This window comes from Quercus robur, chromosome 11 (assembly GCF_932294415.1).
Source record: "Quercus robur chromosome 11, dhQueRobu3.1, whole genome shotgun sequence".
Classification (NCBI taxonomy): domain Eukaryota; kingdom Viridiplantae; phylum Streptophyta; class Magnoliopsida; order Fagales; family Fagaceae; genus Quercus; species Quercus robur.
Window position 1 is genome coordinate 43,248,782 of NC_065544.1, and position 12,311 is coordinate 43,261,092.

Consider the following 12,311-nt stretch of genomic DNA (forward strand, 5'->3'; position numbering starts at 1 on the left):
CCCACAGAAGATGCCAACTGATGATGCACAAAAGTCATCAATGAGCTGATTGTCCACATGTACACCAATGAGGGTACTTGTAGAATAAGAAAATAGAGAACCAACAGAGAGCACCAGTGGGGTGTCGGTCAAAAACCCTCCAAAGATTAAGTTAGTGATTGGAAAACCTCTGAGAACTCAATAGAGTCAGACTTAGGGATTTTTTTGTACCTTGAAGAATAGGAGTTTTGGTGCTCATATAGTGGCGCAGTATTGACCTAGATCCCTTGGATGAAGGAGCTTTCCTTGTAGAGAAGATTCAGAATTAAGTCCCCGAGATCTTAGGGCTTATCTTCCCAAATAGGGAAGATATAAGCTAGTAATGAGGTCTTTGGACGTGTTGTACAAGATATTTCCATGTTTGGACTTGAGAGTGCAGAACACATAAAAATTCCTTGGGGTCTAAGCCACTCGACTATCTTTGAGAGGGTCCATTCGTCGGTATTGGAGCGAGACCACAGTAGGGTATGCATGTGACCTACTCGACGGGTCCTCAAGGAAGTGGTACTTCAGACCGTCAAGCTTCAAGGACATCAAGTAGGAGGCTCGTCCCAACGGGTCCCTGACGATAGATAAGATTTGGGACGAGCCGCCTTTTCTAACGAATCAAATGGTAACCTCTTAGCCAATATTGTAATGCTCACAATATTCTTTAATTGTTCTTCATTATTTTATGTGAGGTTAGGAGTCTCATTTTCATTAACGTCATCATCATCATTTGAAGAAGACGAGTAAGCAAAAGTATCACCTAACCCCTCAGGTGTCTCAAGATCATTAGGTAACACTCCTGAAGTGGGAAGTGGGGGCCCATGCTAACTCTCTCATGGCTGCAGTGTCCTTAAACATAATGTCTAATAAGTCAACATTCTCCAAACCTTTCTCTCGAAATTTTGTAGCTTTAGGAACCTCCAACAATTTTGAATATTTTCATTAATAACTCAAATTAGCATGGTTTATCTACTAATACAAAATACGTACAAGGGGTTATACAAAACATACCATTAGTTTCCTCTCCCATCACTCATCAGCTGCAGCTATTGTTCCTTTGGTTGCATCCCATCCTAATTTGGTTTCACTTCCCTTCAACTTATTCCAAAGTACCCAATCTTTATTCAATCCATCCCACTTATGCTTATACTTTGACCTAGGATATTCCTTTCCAGTTTTCTTTTCAAAAGATGCTATAATATTTGTCCGACCCTTTTTACTAAAGTGGGTATTAAACCGATTACCCTTAAATACCTAATCCACACAAGCTTCACAAAAGATAGTCGTTACTCTTGATGGCCATTGAACTCTAACATTTGAGCTATTTTGGGATTGTTTAGTGTTGGGATTTGAAGTCTCCTTGTTCTTAACCATCTAAACAAAATATAGATTTTTTAATAATAATGTTCAACCAAATACATAATTGACCATCAATTTATAAAAAGAGTTTACACCATAATTGACCAATTATAAAAATATATATTCCTTGCTTAGTTCAAATTGACTTTTACAATTTGGAAGGCTAATGCCCAAATCAAACAAAACAAATCTGGAAACTCCATTATATGCATGATCAACTCAAACTTCTTAGTACAGTCAAAAACCTTTTATTCATAGGATCTAGTGTACCCTTGTAGAAAATATGATTAAATCCACTTTCAAAGAGTTGCATCAATTCTTGGAAAAGAACTTGGTACACTTCTAAAGCTACAAAAACTCTGCTGTTATAGAGGCTAAAGTCTAAGTAATACAACAAAGCCTAATTAGTTGAAGGATTTCATAGAGCACTAAGCTTGGGTTCAACTCATTCAGTTTTTCAATCCAACAACAATCAATTAAAATACACATTTCTTTTAGATAAGCTTCTTTATGTATATATAACTAAATATGTAAAAATTTCAATGCTCTTACAAGCAATACTTTGTTATAGATAATACAATTTCACATGTAATAAACTAGCAATACATTTTAGTTCAGATTTAGTAAAAGGCAGAACTAGTAACAAAATTAGTTTAGCTTAACGCTCTGTTTGTATCAGCATTAATGTTTTCTGGAAAATAGGTCATTTTCCAGAAAACATTTTTTGGAAAACTATCTCATTTTCTAGTGTTTGGTAACAACCTTGAAAATGGGCTTGAGAATGTTTTCTAGTGTTTGGTAGGTACAAACATTTTTTGGAAAACTATCTTATTTTTTTGAAAAACTATCTTATTTTTTTAGAAAACTTTTACCATCCCACACCTTTGTAGCAGATAGCTTTCTTGGCTTCTTGTCATGATTGAGCATGGCACTTACACTATTAACCACCAAAATTATGCAATCAATATCCACTAGTAACAATAGCAAACCAATCATTCCATATTAAAATAATTTTTAGCCAACAAAAGGACTAAAAGTTGCTTCCAAATCCACATGCCCATGAAACAAAAGGACTAAAAGTTGCAAACCAATACCCATTATAATGATCTCAAAACCTACAAACTAGACGCCAAATAGTCTGATAAATACCAAAATGCCAAATTGTCCAAATAGAAAAGCATAAATTCTAACAAAAATGCACCTACATAATCAAAATTGGCTTAAATAGTTGTCAAAGAAGTTTTGCAGCCATTGTCTACGGAGCTTGTCATTTTTCAACATGAATGACCTTGCTTGTTTTTCATCCCCATTCAAATGGTCAAATGCAGATGCAAGCATATTTTCTTCAAATCCATCCATCTTCATAACTTCTTCATAAAGACTACCAAAATTTAGCTGATTTTCAGAAATCTTTTCTATTGCAGAAGCAACCTTACCAAGTTGTATGGACAAATCTTGGTAAACAGCATCTTCAATCATAGTAGCATGACTTCGTTTCCTGTGAGACCTTGTTTCATTTGAGGCCACATGTGAGGGATCAACTTGCTTCTTTTTGGATATGTCATCAACATCAGCATCAACAAGCGGAGGTGAGTCATCCAATGCTTCTACACCTATATCACCTACTCCCTTGGAAAAACCTCCTGTAGCCATATCCTTACCCACAACCAAAGCCATCTCATCAAACATCTCAATTTTCTTGTTTAGAAATTGTGCATGATTTGGATGTGCCTGTGTAAAGAAAGGAAAAGAAACAATAAAAAAAAAGAAAAAAGAAAGGAATAGAGCCAAAAACTAATATGAGAGCAATAAGAATAATGAAAAATTTTAAACTTTACAATGATACAGACTAAAAATTTTCTACCTATAAAATAAAAATAATAAAAGTTTCTTACCTCGACTTCTTCATCATACACTGTCCTATCACAGGTGATCATTTTCAAATCATCATTCCATCCAAACCCACTTTTCTTATTACGAAGTAATGCAATTGTATTCCAATTGGTTTTAAGTGTTTTAAAGCGATGTTCCACATGCTTTGGAGTACATTCAGTCATAAATTTCTCAGTAATTGCTTCAGCTACTTTAACATATGATGCATGTTTAAATGTGTTGGATTGCTTGTTTCCATGAAGAGCCTCATCTGCAAGTATCTCAAGTAATAAATTCTGCATTGGTTGTGACCACCTGAAGTTGGTCTTGGTGTCCTTGACCTTCTGAGTATCCTTTTTATTTCCCATTGCAATTCTATTACAATGATATTCACAAGAAAAATGAGACAAAATGAAAGAAGAATATAAATAATATTCAATACAAAATATGAACTAGGGTTGTGCATGCCAAACAAAAATAATTGTAACATAAAAGTCTTGATAATATGAAACCAAAAAAAAATCCAATACACAACCAACTAATATAAAAAGTATGAAATCACTCCATAGCATTATAATCCTCCCACATATTACGACAGATATCATCTCGTATTTGAACCCATTCTCTATTTTCTTCTTGGACTTCCCTTTGTGATTGTTGGACTCTTCTACTTGTACTGTCATTTGCAAGTGGACTACCACGAAGCCCATTGTTCATAATTGAGTCTAAAGGGTCAACTCCTATGATATGATTGTGAATTATGCAACAAGCTAAGACTACATCCACTTGTGTTGGGAATGACCAAAAAGGTTTTGTATCTAACACACGGAAACGTTTCTTCAAAACCCCAAAACAACGCTCAATGCTAGTGCGTAAAGAAGAATGGCGAAGATTGAATAATTCTTTGTCATTTCTTGGCGGGTTATCACTAAACTCTTTCAAATGGTAACGAACACCACGATAAGGGGATATAATTCCTTTCCGAACTCCATAACCAGCATCACCAAGATAATATTTACCTACACGTTCATAATCAGAAGGAAAAAAAATCACTCCTAAAGCTATTATCCATAATAAAATCACTTTCTATTCCTATAATACCTTCAGGAATTTTTAATCCTCTTGGCCTAGAGAGTGCATCATTTAAGACATGTGAATCATGGGCACTTCCTTCCCAACCAGCTAATACATAAGTGAATTTTAAGCCAAAGGTAGCAGCAGCGAGGACATTTTGTGTTGTTCCATCCTTTCTGCCGCGAAACCTTCCTTGTATTTGAATTGGAACAGATGCACGAACATGAGTTCCATCAATAGCTCCCACACAATCCTAATTACGACCAATATAAGTTACATTTATCTTATATCTTTATATGTATATAAAAAAAAGAGGAAAATAAAAGCCTATGGAATTTACCTTAAAATAGGAGTTAAACCTGCTGCTATTTCTTATCTCCAAGGGTGTATCTTTGTCAGGCTCTCTAATCATGTGTTTGTATAATTGCAAAATAGCTCTAAGGACATGCCTAAAGTTTCGGTGCACTGTCTCAACTGATCTATAAAACCTCCCACCAACAACTCGAAACCTCACATCATGTCCAATAGTGTGTAAAAAAATTAACACTTGTTCTTTAATGGACATATGAATGGTCTCTTGAAGTAGATTATTCTCACTCAAAATTTTGCATAGCGCATAAAAAACAATAGGTCTCATCCTTATATGATGGAGACAACGCATATCACCTCTACAAAGAATATCATTCATATATGTCTCTCTTTCATACTCTCGATTAACATGAGGTTCTCTAGGCATAATTCTTCTAGATCTTAGTCCTTTCAAAAGAACAACACCCAAAGCAATAACAGATGTAGCTGCCCCCATTATGGCAGCAGGAAGTGATGGGTTATCCATCTATATTTCCCCAAAAAAAAAAAAAAATGATGAGTATGAATTAAATGTGTACTTAAAGAAAGCATTCATATATATAGGTACATCGAGAAATCACTTCATAAAAAAAATTAACACTTTAAGTTTGATGAGACAAAACTATAAGGTAACAACATTATCACTCCATAAATACTAGAAACCAATGGCGGCTCTAGGAATTTTTTCTAGGGAGGTCATTGAGAAACTTAAATTAAACAATCGTTTAATTTATAAAAAAAAAATTGAATATATTGAATTATTGAAAACAAAAACACACAAATACATAAAATTTTACAATTTTTTTCTATGAGTTTTTATATTTTAAAATCATCTCATTATAGTTCTATTATCAGTTCCCATTATCTATTGTCAATATAAGTATGACCATGTTATTTTGTTAAATTTGTATAATATTTTTGTTTTTATGCAATTGTGGTTATATATTTATCATTTTTTTTATAAAAATATTTTAAACTAAATAAAAAAAAAAAACTCAATTCCACTTACACTATATAACTATTAACTTACACAACCACACTCATCCTTTCATAAATAATACAATAAGTTGTTGTTTGATTGTGAGATAAACTGATATGGGATCAGAATGTGTAAGATTTAAAACAAAGTGTGCAAAAATAATTTTAAAAGTATTAATTTAGTAAAGCAATATATTATATATATATATATATACATTTTTTTTTTCAGGTCAGGGGGTTCATTTGAACCCCCTGAAATGTATGTGCAGCCGCCCCTGCTAGTAGAAACAATAACTATTGAGTTTGTTATTAAAGGCTAAAAATTGACAAGGTAATAGATGGTGAAGGAGGGACGTTTGCCCTTAAAAACAATCTATTTCTGGACCACGTTTTGACTGGCTTACAAACACTCTGTTTCTGGACCGAGAAACAGAGCATTGCTCCTAACGAAAACAACAACAACAACTGGCTTACAAGCACTCTGTTTCTGGACCGAGAAACAGAGCATTGCTCCTAACGAAAACAACAACAACAACAACAACAACAACAACAAAATCTTTAATAATTTTAATTCCCTACACATTGAGAGAGGATTCTAATGTGACTAACATGAAAATATATATGGACAAAACCTCCTCTTCTATATCTCTATCATGGCTGGACACATAGGCCTGAATATATAGAAAAGATACGTGCCAAGAGCCAAATAGTCATTAAATCACAGATTTATTTCCAACGTGATTTTTGATGTTTTTGTATACAAAACGTTTGACAATAATCACAGTGACATATAATTGAATAATGGCTACCATTGAAGATCTGGATAGTAAACCGTGTGAGCATAATTGAAATCAAGAACCTTACCGTGGGAATACTGCAAGGAACAGTTGTTGACCGTGGGAGACAGATAGAGAGAGATCTATGAAAACTGAAAAGAGGAGAGACCAGAGGGGGAGAGACAGTGAGAATATGAGAGGAGAGAAAAAGCAAAGAGAAGGGAGAAAACTGAGAGCTTACCGTGAGACTGTGAGACAGAGGCGCCAAAATAGTTGTTTCCCGCGGCTGCAGAGGGTAAAGAAAAAAATAATATTTATAGGAGATGTGATGCGTGAGAGAGAGATTGTTTTCCAAAAAAAAAAATTGGAAAACATCCCATAGAAAATAAGCCTTGTTTTTATTAGGGTTTTCCATTGACTAAAGATAGTTTTCCGTTGACTAATTTTTTTTTATGCTACCAAACACTGGAAAAAAGACAAAAATTACACAAAACCTATTCAATTTGATGAAAGAAATTAGAGTAAACAAATATAAAAAAAAATTTGTGTAAACAAATACATACCTGTAAGGTTGTAAGCAGAAGAAGAGAAGAAAAAAAAATCATATAGTTGGTATTTATTATGAATTATTTGATATATATACACTATAGATTGAAGAAGTTGATATGAACAAAAAATCTAATGTTAGTCTAATTTGTGAACATATGAATTATAGGAAAAGAAGATAAGAAAAAAATATTATATCTTTTTTTTTTTGGAAAATCTAAAAAATATGAACTAATAATGCAAAAAATTTTAAGTTGATTTTAACGAATATATACGACATAATTTATGTTTTTTTTTTTAAATAAAAAAATCTAAAAAATACCAATAACATTGCTGTTTTTAGATGTGTAGTAATATAATTTAGGGTAAACTACGTTTTTGGTCCTTATCTTATACACCATATTTCAATTTGGTTTCTAACCTTTCAATTGTGTGAATTTGGCCCTTAACCTTTTAGTACCGTGTCAATTTAGTCCTTATTGTTATCTTTTGGATGAAAATTGATGACATGTCTAATGGCCAAAATAAAAATTAGCTTCCGTTGATGTGAGAATAAACTAAAATTTTATTTTGGCCGTTTTCCATGTCATTAATTTTCATACAAGATATAATAGTAGGGACTAAATTGACACGAGACTGAAAAGTTAGGGACTAAATTGATACAATTGAAAGGTTAGGAACTAAATTGAAATATGGTGTAAAAGATAGGGATCAAATATGTACTTTACCCTATAATTTATGTAAAAAAAAAAAAAAAAAAGGATTAGATGAAGAATCACATGTAACTTAAACAAAAGATAGCAATTACAATTTTGTGTCTATCCATGAGGTGTTTTAAAAAAATAAAAAATAAAATAAAAGGTTGATATTAGTAGTTGTATACAGGTACTATGATATATATATATATATATATATATTTTTTTTTTTGATTATTAGCTCTTTGTCTTTGGTTGTCAAGGAATTCCACAATTTATAGCATCCAAGTATTTTAATCAAATGAATATTGTGGACAACTAAATTTCTAGTTTGAAATAAATCAAACAAGTAAAATAGTTTCACAAATATGGATTTGTATTGATGAATATATGGTACAATTCTCTGAAATTACAAAAGTGTGATCCTCTGATTCGATCTCTTTGAAAGACTTGTTAATTGGAATTATAATAATGTGTTTTTGACTCGAACACCAAATAACCTTCAATTTGTCTGAAGGATGGATCAAAGACCCTTGAAATAGAATTACAATGAATCTCTGGCTATAAGCTTGTTAGAAATTCTTTATTCTTCGTGTTCTTCGCGTGCACTTCGAGGGTTTTGTGGTGGGAGTTCTTTGAGGCTTTTGAGGCTTGAATCTGTATAGCTTCATTGATTTACAATTTCTTGAAGTTTTTGGAGGCTTTTGAGCTAGATTCCAACAAACTTTAAGATCTAGGAAGGTAGTTTGGATAGTTCTGCTTTGAATATTCTTTGATTTTGAGGTTGAAGTTCTTTAAGGCATTGAAGCTTGATTCCTATAGAGTTTCTGTACTTCTGAGTGCTTCTGAATCTTCTTTGTTGCTACTTATGCTCTGGACGACTTGCTGTGTCCCAAGATGTCTTAGTATGTGTCCCAAGATGTGTTGGTGTGTCCAAATGCCTTAGAAGGCTTCTGTGCTATAGGAGTTTGGGGATGGGTGAGTGACATGTGGCGAAGTCTCGGTGACATGTGTCACAGTCTGATTGGAGGAGGTTTAATACTTTTTCTCCAAGACATGTGGCATCTTTTGAATGGCCGAAATGTCTTGATTTTCAAGGTGACACATGTCAGCACCCGATTGGATTGCGTATGTCATTGCTTACATGCGACGGGCTGCTTATGTCACTGCTTACACACGCTGATGTGTGATTGGTTTTTTGCATGCTTTCTATGCTTTTATTTCAACGACACTTGGCAAATTTCTATTGGGTTCTAGATAGTGATAGCAAAACCTAGGGTTGTCCACGGGTCGGGCTAGGTCGGGTTTGTGCCCAACCCAGACTCAACCCGACATTATCGGGTAGGGAAGATTTCAACCCACAATCGACCCAAATGAAGTTTCAGATCAACCGGGTTGAGTCGTATTGGTTTTCGGATGTGAATAGGTCAGTTTCGAGTTTTCCGATATTGCCGGATTTTGGCTGAAATCTAGCCAGATCTAGTCAAATTTGGTTGGATCTAATGAGATTTGGCCGATATTCCTTTGAATCTATGAAAATTTAGCCAAGATTTGGTCGAGATCTAACAAGATTTGGCCAAGTTAGAGTCGGGCTAATCAGAGTTTTGGCAAAGTTTGAGTAGATCTGGGCTAGATTCGTCGAATTTAAGCATATCTAAGTGAGGAAGAGAGTAGATTTGGGCCAAATTTGAGCAGACCTGAGTAAAGGAAGGCCAAATGTGGCCAGATTAGAGCTGAGAAGCGCTAGATCGTCGCCGGATCTAGGTAACTTTCGGCCTTTTTTGAGTTTTTGTTAGGTGGCTCAGGTTTTTGAGGATGAAACCTACCACTCGACCTGCCGGAGTCGGGTTCTGAGGGTTGAGGCTCGTCACCGACCCGTCGGAGGTGTCAGTCCAACCGTGACAGGTCAGTTCCAGCCAGGTTGGTTGGTTCCGGCAAGTCTTCAGTTTGCATGGACACCCCTAGCAGAACCTAGTAGCAGTACATGACGCTTTGTAATTGGCCGTACTTTGTGGACTTTGTAGTATGAAGTTTCAACTTGTGATAGGTTAGGAATTTTCCCTCTCTACAAGTATTCTAGTATATTGTTGACTCCACTCCAAATCAATATACTATTTTATCCTAATCAGTATCTTATGTTAATCAAATTAGCATTTTTGTACATTGTTCACTCTCGCTCTAAAATAGTATTCTATTTTATCCAAATCAGTATTCTATTTTAATCAAATTAGTGTTCTACTAAATTTTTAATTCCCACACCCAAATCAGTATACTATTTTATCCATATCAGTATTCTAGTATATTTTAACTAGCAAGCTTAACCAGTTAAGTTACAACATATTACTTCTAAGAATTGTATTTGTATCTACAATTTTTTTTTTTTTTTTTTTAATGAGTTGTATCTACAACTTTTTACATTCTTTTAGAACATGAAAATTTGACTTTAAAATGTTTATAAGTTGTATGAGAATATGATAACTAATAAGCTGGATAAGATGGAACGAGTGTGGAGGGATTGAAGAAGTTTCCGTAGTATTTTGGGTTTAGTTTGGAGAAGTGGATAGTGCGAGGCATTTGCATTTGAAGGAGAGGATGTTCAGATTCCATTGAATAGAATGTTGTTATGGAGTGACCAAAAGTTTATGCCAAGTGGAAATGAAATTTTGGCATGGTTCTTTATGATTCCCTTCTTTTGGGTTTGCTAAACTTATGGTCTGTGTTTTATTAACAAGAAAGGCTTTGCATGTACAAATGTAAACCACACATTTTAACATAGATACACTTTGTTCTCTTTTGTATTCTAAAAAGTTAGAAAGAAGAAAAGTTGATTGTGGAATGTTATGTTATATCATTGATCAATTAGACGATTAGTGTACCCTTTTGGAACGTTAAGTTCTTGTTCAAACTTTGATATTTCAGTACTATTAAATTCAGTGAACAAGTAGAAAATGTAAAATGGAGCCTCAAGTGCTCCGTCCCTCCCCATAACCTAGGTGCACTATCTTCTGCATATCTTTTTTCTTTAAAAAATTACCAATGTACTGAGCAAGTGGGTGGTAGTGTGGAACTATAATGCCCGTGTGGACATTCTATACTGCTTCATTCACAACACTGACTTGCATAGACTATGCAAAATAATTTGAAAATCTATTTTTAATGAAGCAAATTCAATGCAGCAAGCAAACCAGTAAGTAAACATGTTTAAGCTCATTTAACCGTGCTGAATGACAGGTTACTCTATGGTGGTGGTAATCCTTTCATGCTTAAATTTTAAGCTACTAAAGGAAATATCAACTTTCCTGCTACCCGTTACATCTTCACTATGATTACATCTACAAAGCGAGCACAACCACACATACATAAAGAACAGGCCATGAATATCCAGGAATGCCGGCCATTTAGCTACATTCTCCATCTATTTGAAAAACGTTCCATTAATGGTCAACAAATATGGACTGGGGCCCCGGAACACAAGAAAAAAACATTGCTGCACAATTTGGTACCATTAAGAAATTCCTTGGGCCCGACACAAAATTGTTAACTAAATTTAGACTTTCATGTTTTTTTTTTTTTTACCAACCCAAGAAAAAAGTATCCCTGTATCTTCATCGATCGGGGGATCCTTTTTGGCATGTTAGTATTCAGCGTATGCACCAAGTAGACAGAGGCCCGTTTCTTCACTGTAATTTCTGTGAACTCTAAGGTCCAATCAACCTTCCAGAATGTTCATCTTCTATTTTAGATTCAAAACAATGCAGAAAGTTATTCAAAACAATGTGCAGTGCAGGTTTTTTGAGACATTTTATCAAACACACATCATGCATTATTATTATAGCAAATCCATCTGTTGGCTAGGTTGGGCATGCCTATCCGCCCATCTGATTGAGAATCTCGAATCTGTTTAGCCTTGCTATCATCTGCTGGTCATCGCTTTCATTCAATCTAATGGTAACTAGAATAAAAAATATGATGGGGCAATGAGGAAAGATTTTGAAGGAGATTGTCAAATTTCGGGAGGCATGATGATAGAGATGGTCAGATTTTATTTTATTTTATTTTTATCCGATTTTAGAAATAGAAAATCAAAATTTTTGTATATAAAATCTGAATTTTTGTTTTTTTATTTTTGTTTTCTGAGTTTTTCAACCAAATAGAGAGAAATTGTTTCAAAATTGTGCATAGGAAATACATTTTACAAGAGAGTGAGAGAAAGAAAGGTAGAGAGGAGCGTATAGGGAGGGAGATCATTTTTTTTTTTTTTGGAGAAAGCAGTGCTTGATTTTTTATTTTTTTTAATATATATAGTCTTTTATGGGTAGGAATATGAAACGGGTTTGTAGCGGCTACCCAACAGTTCAAAACGTTGTATTTTTTTTTCTTTGAGAGGAACTTAATTTTTTTTTGAGAAACTTTTAAGATGAAGAACGTTGTATCTAATGAATTAGAAAATAGTAGCCACGTGGAGTAAAGAGGAGTGGTCAATAAAAAGTTAAACGTTTCAGCTAAAAGTGGTCAACAAAAAGTCAAATATTTTGACTATTAATTATTATATAGATAAAGATCTAGATCTAGATATAGATATAATCATCATATATATATAGATAAGAGCATCCACAGCAGGTGTGGCAAATGTGTC

The 12,311-nt window shown here is 34.0% G+C and overlaps 1 pseudogene; it reads right to left on the reverse strand.

Moving 5' to 3' along the window:
• LOC126705065 (uncharacterized) overlaps window positions 1–12,311 on the reverse strand; it is a 63,444-nt pseudogene that overhangs the window by 22,068 nt on the left and 29,065 nt on the right.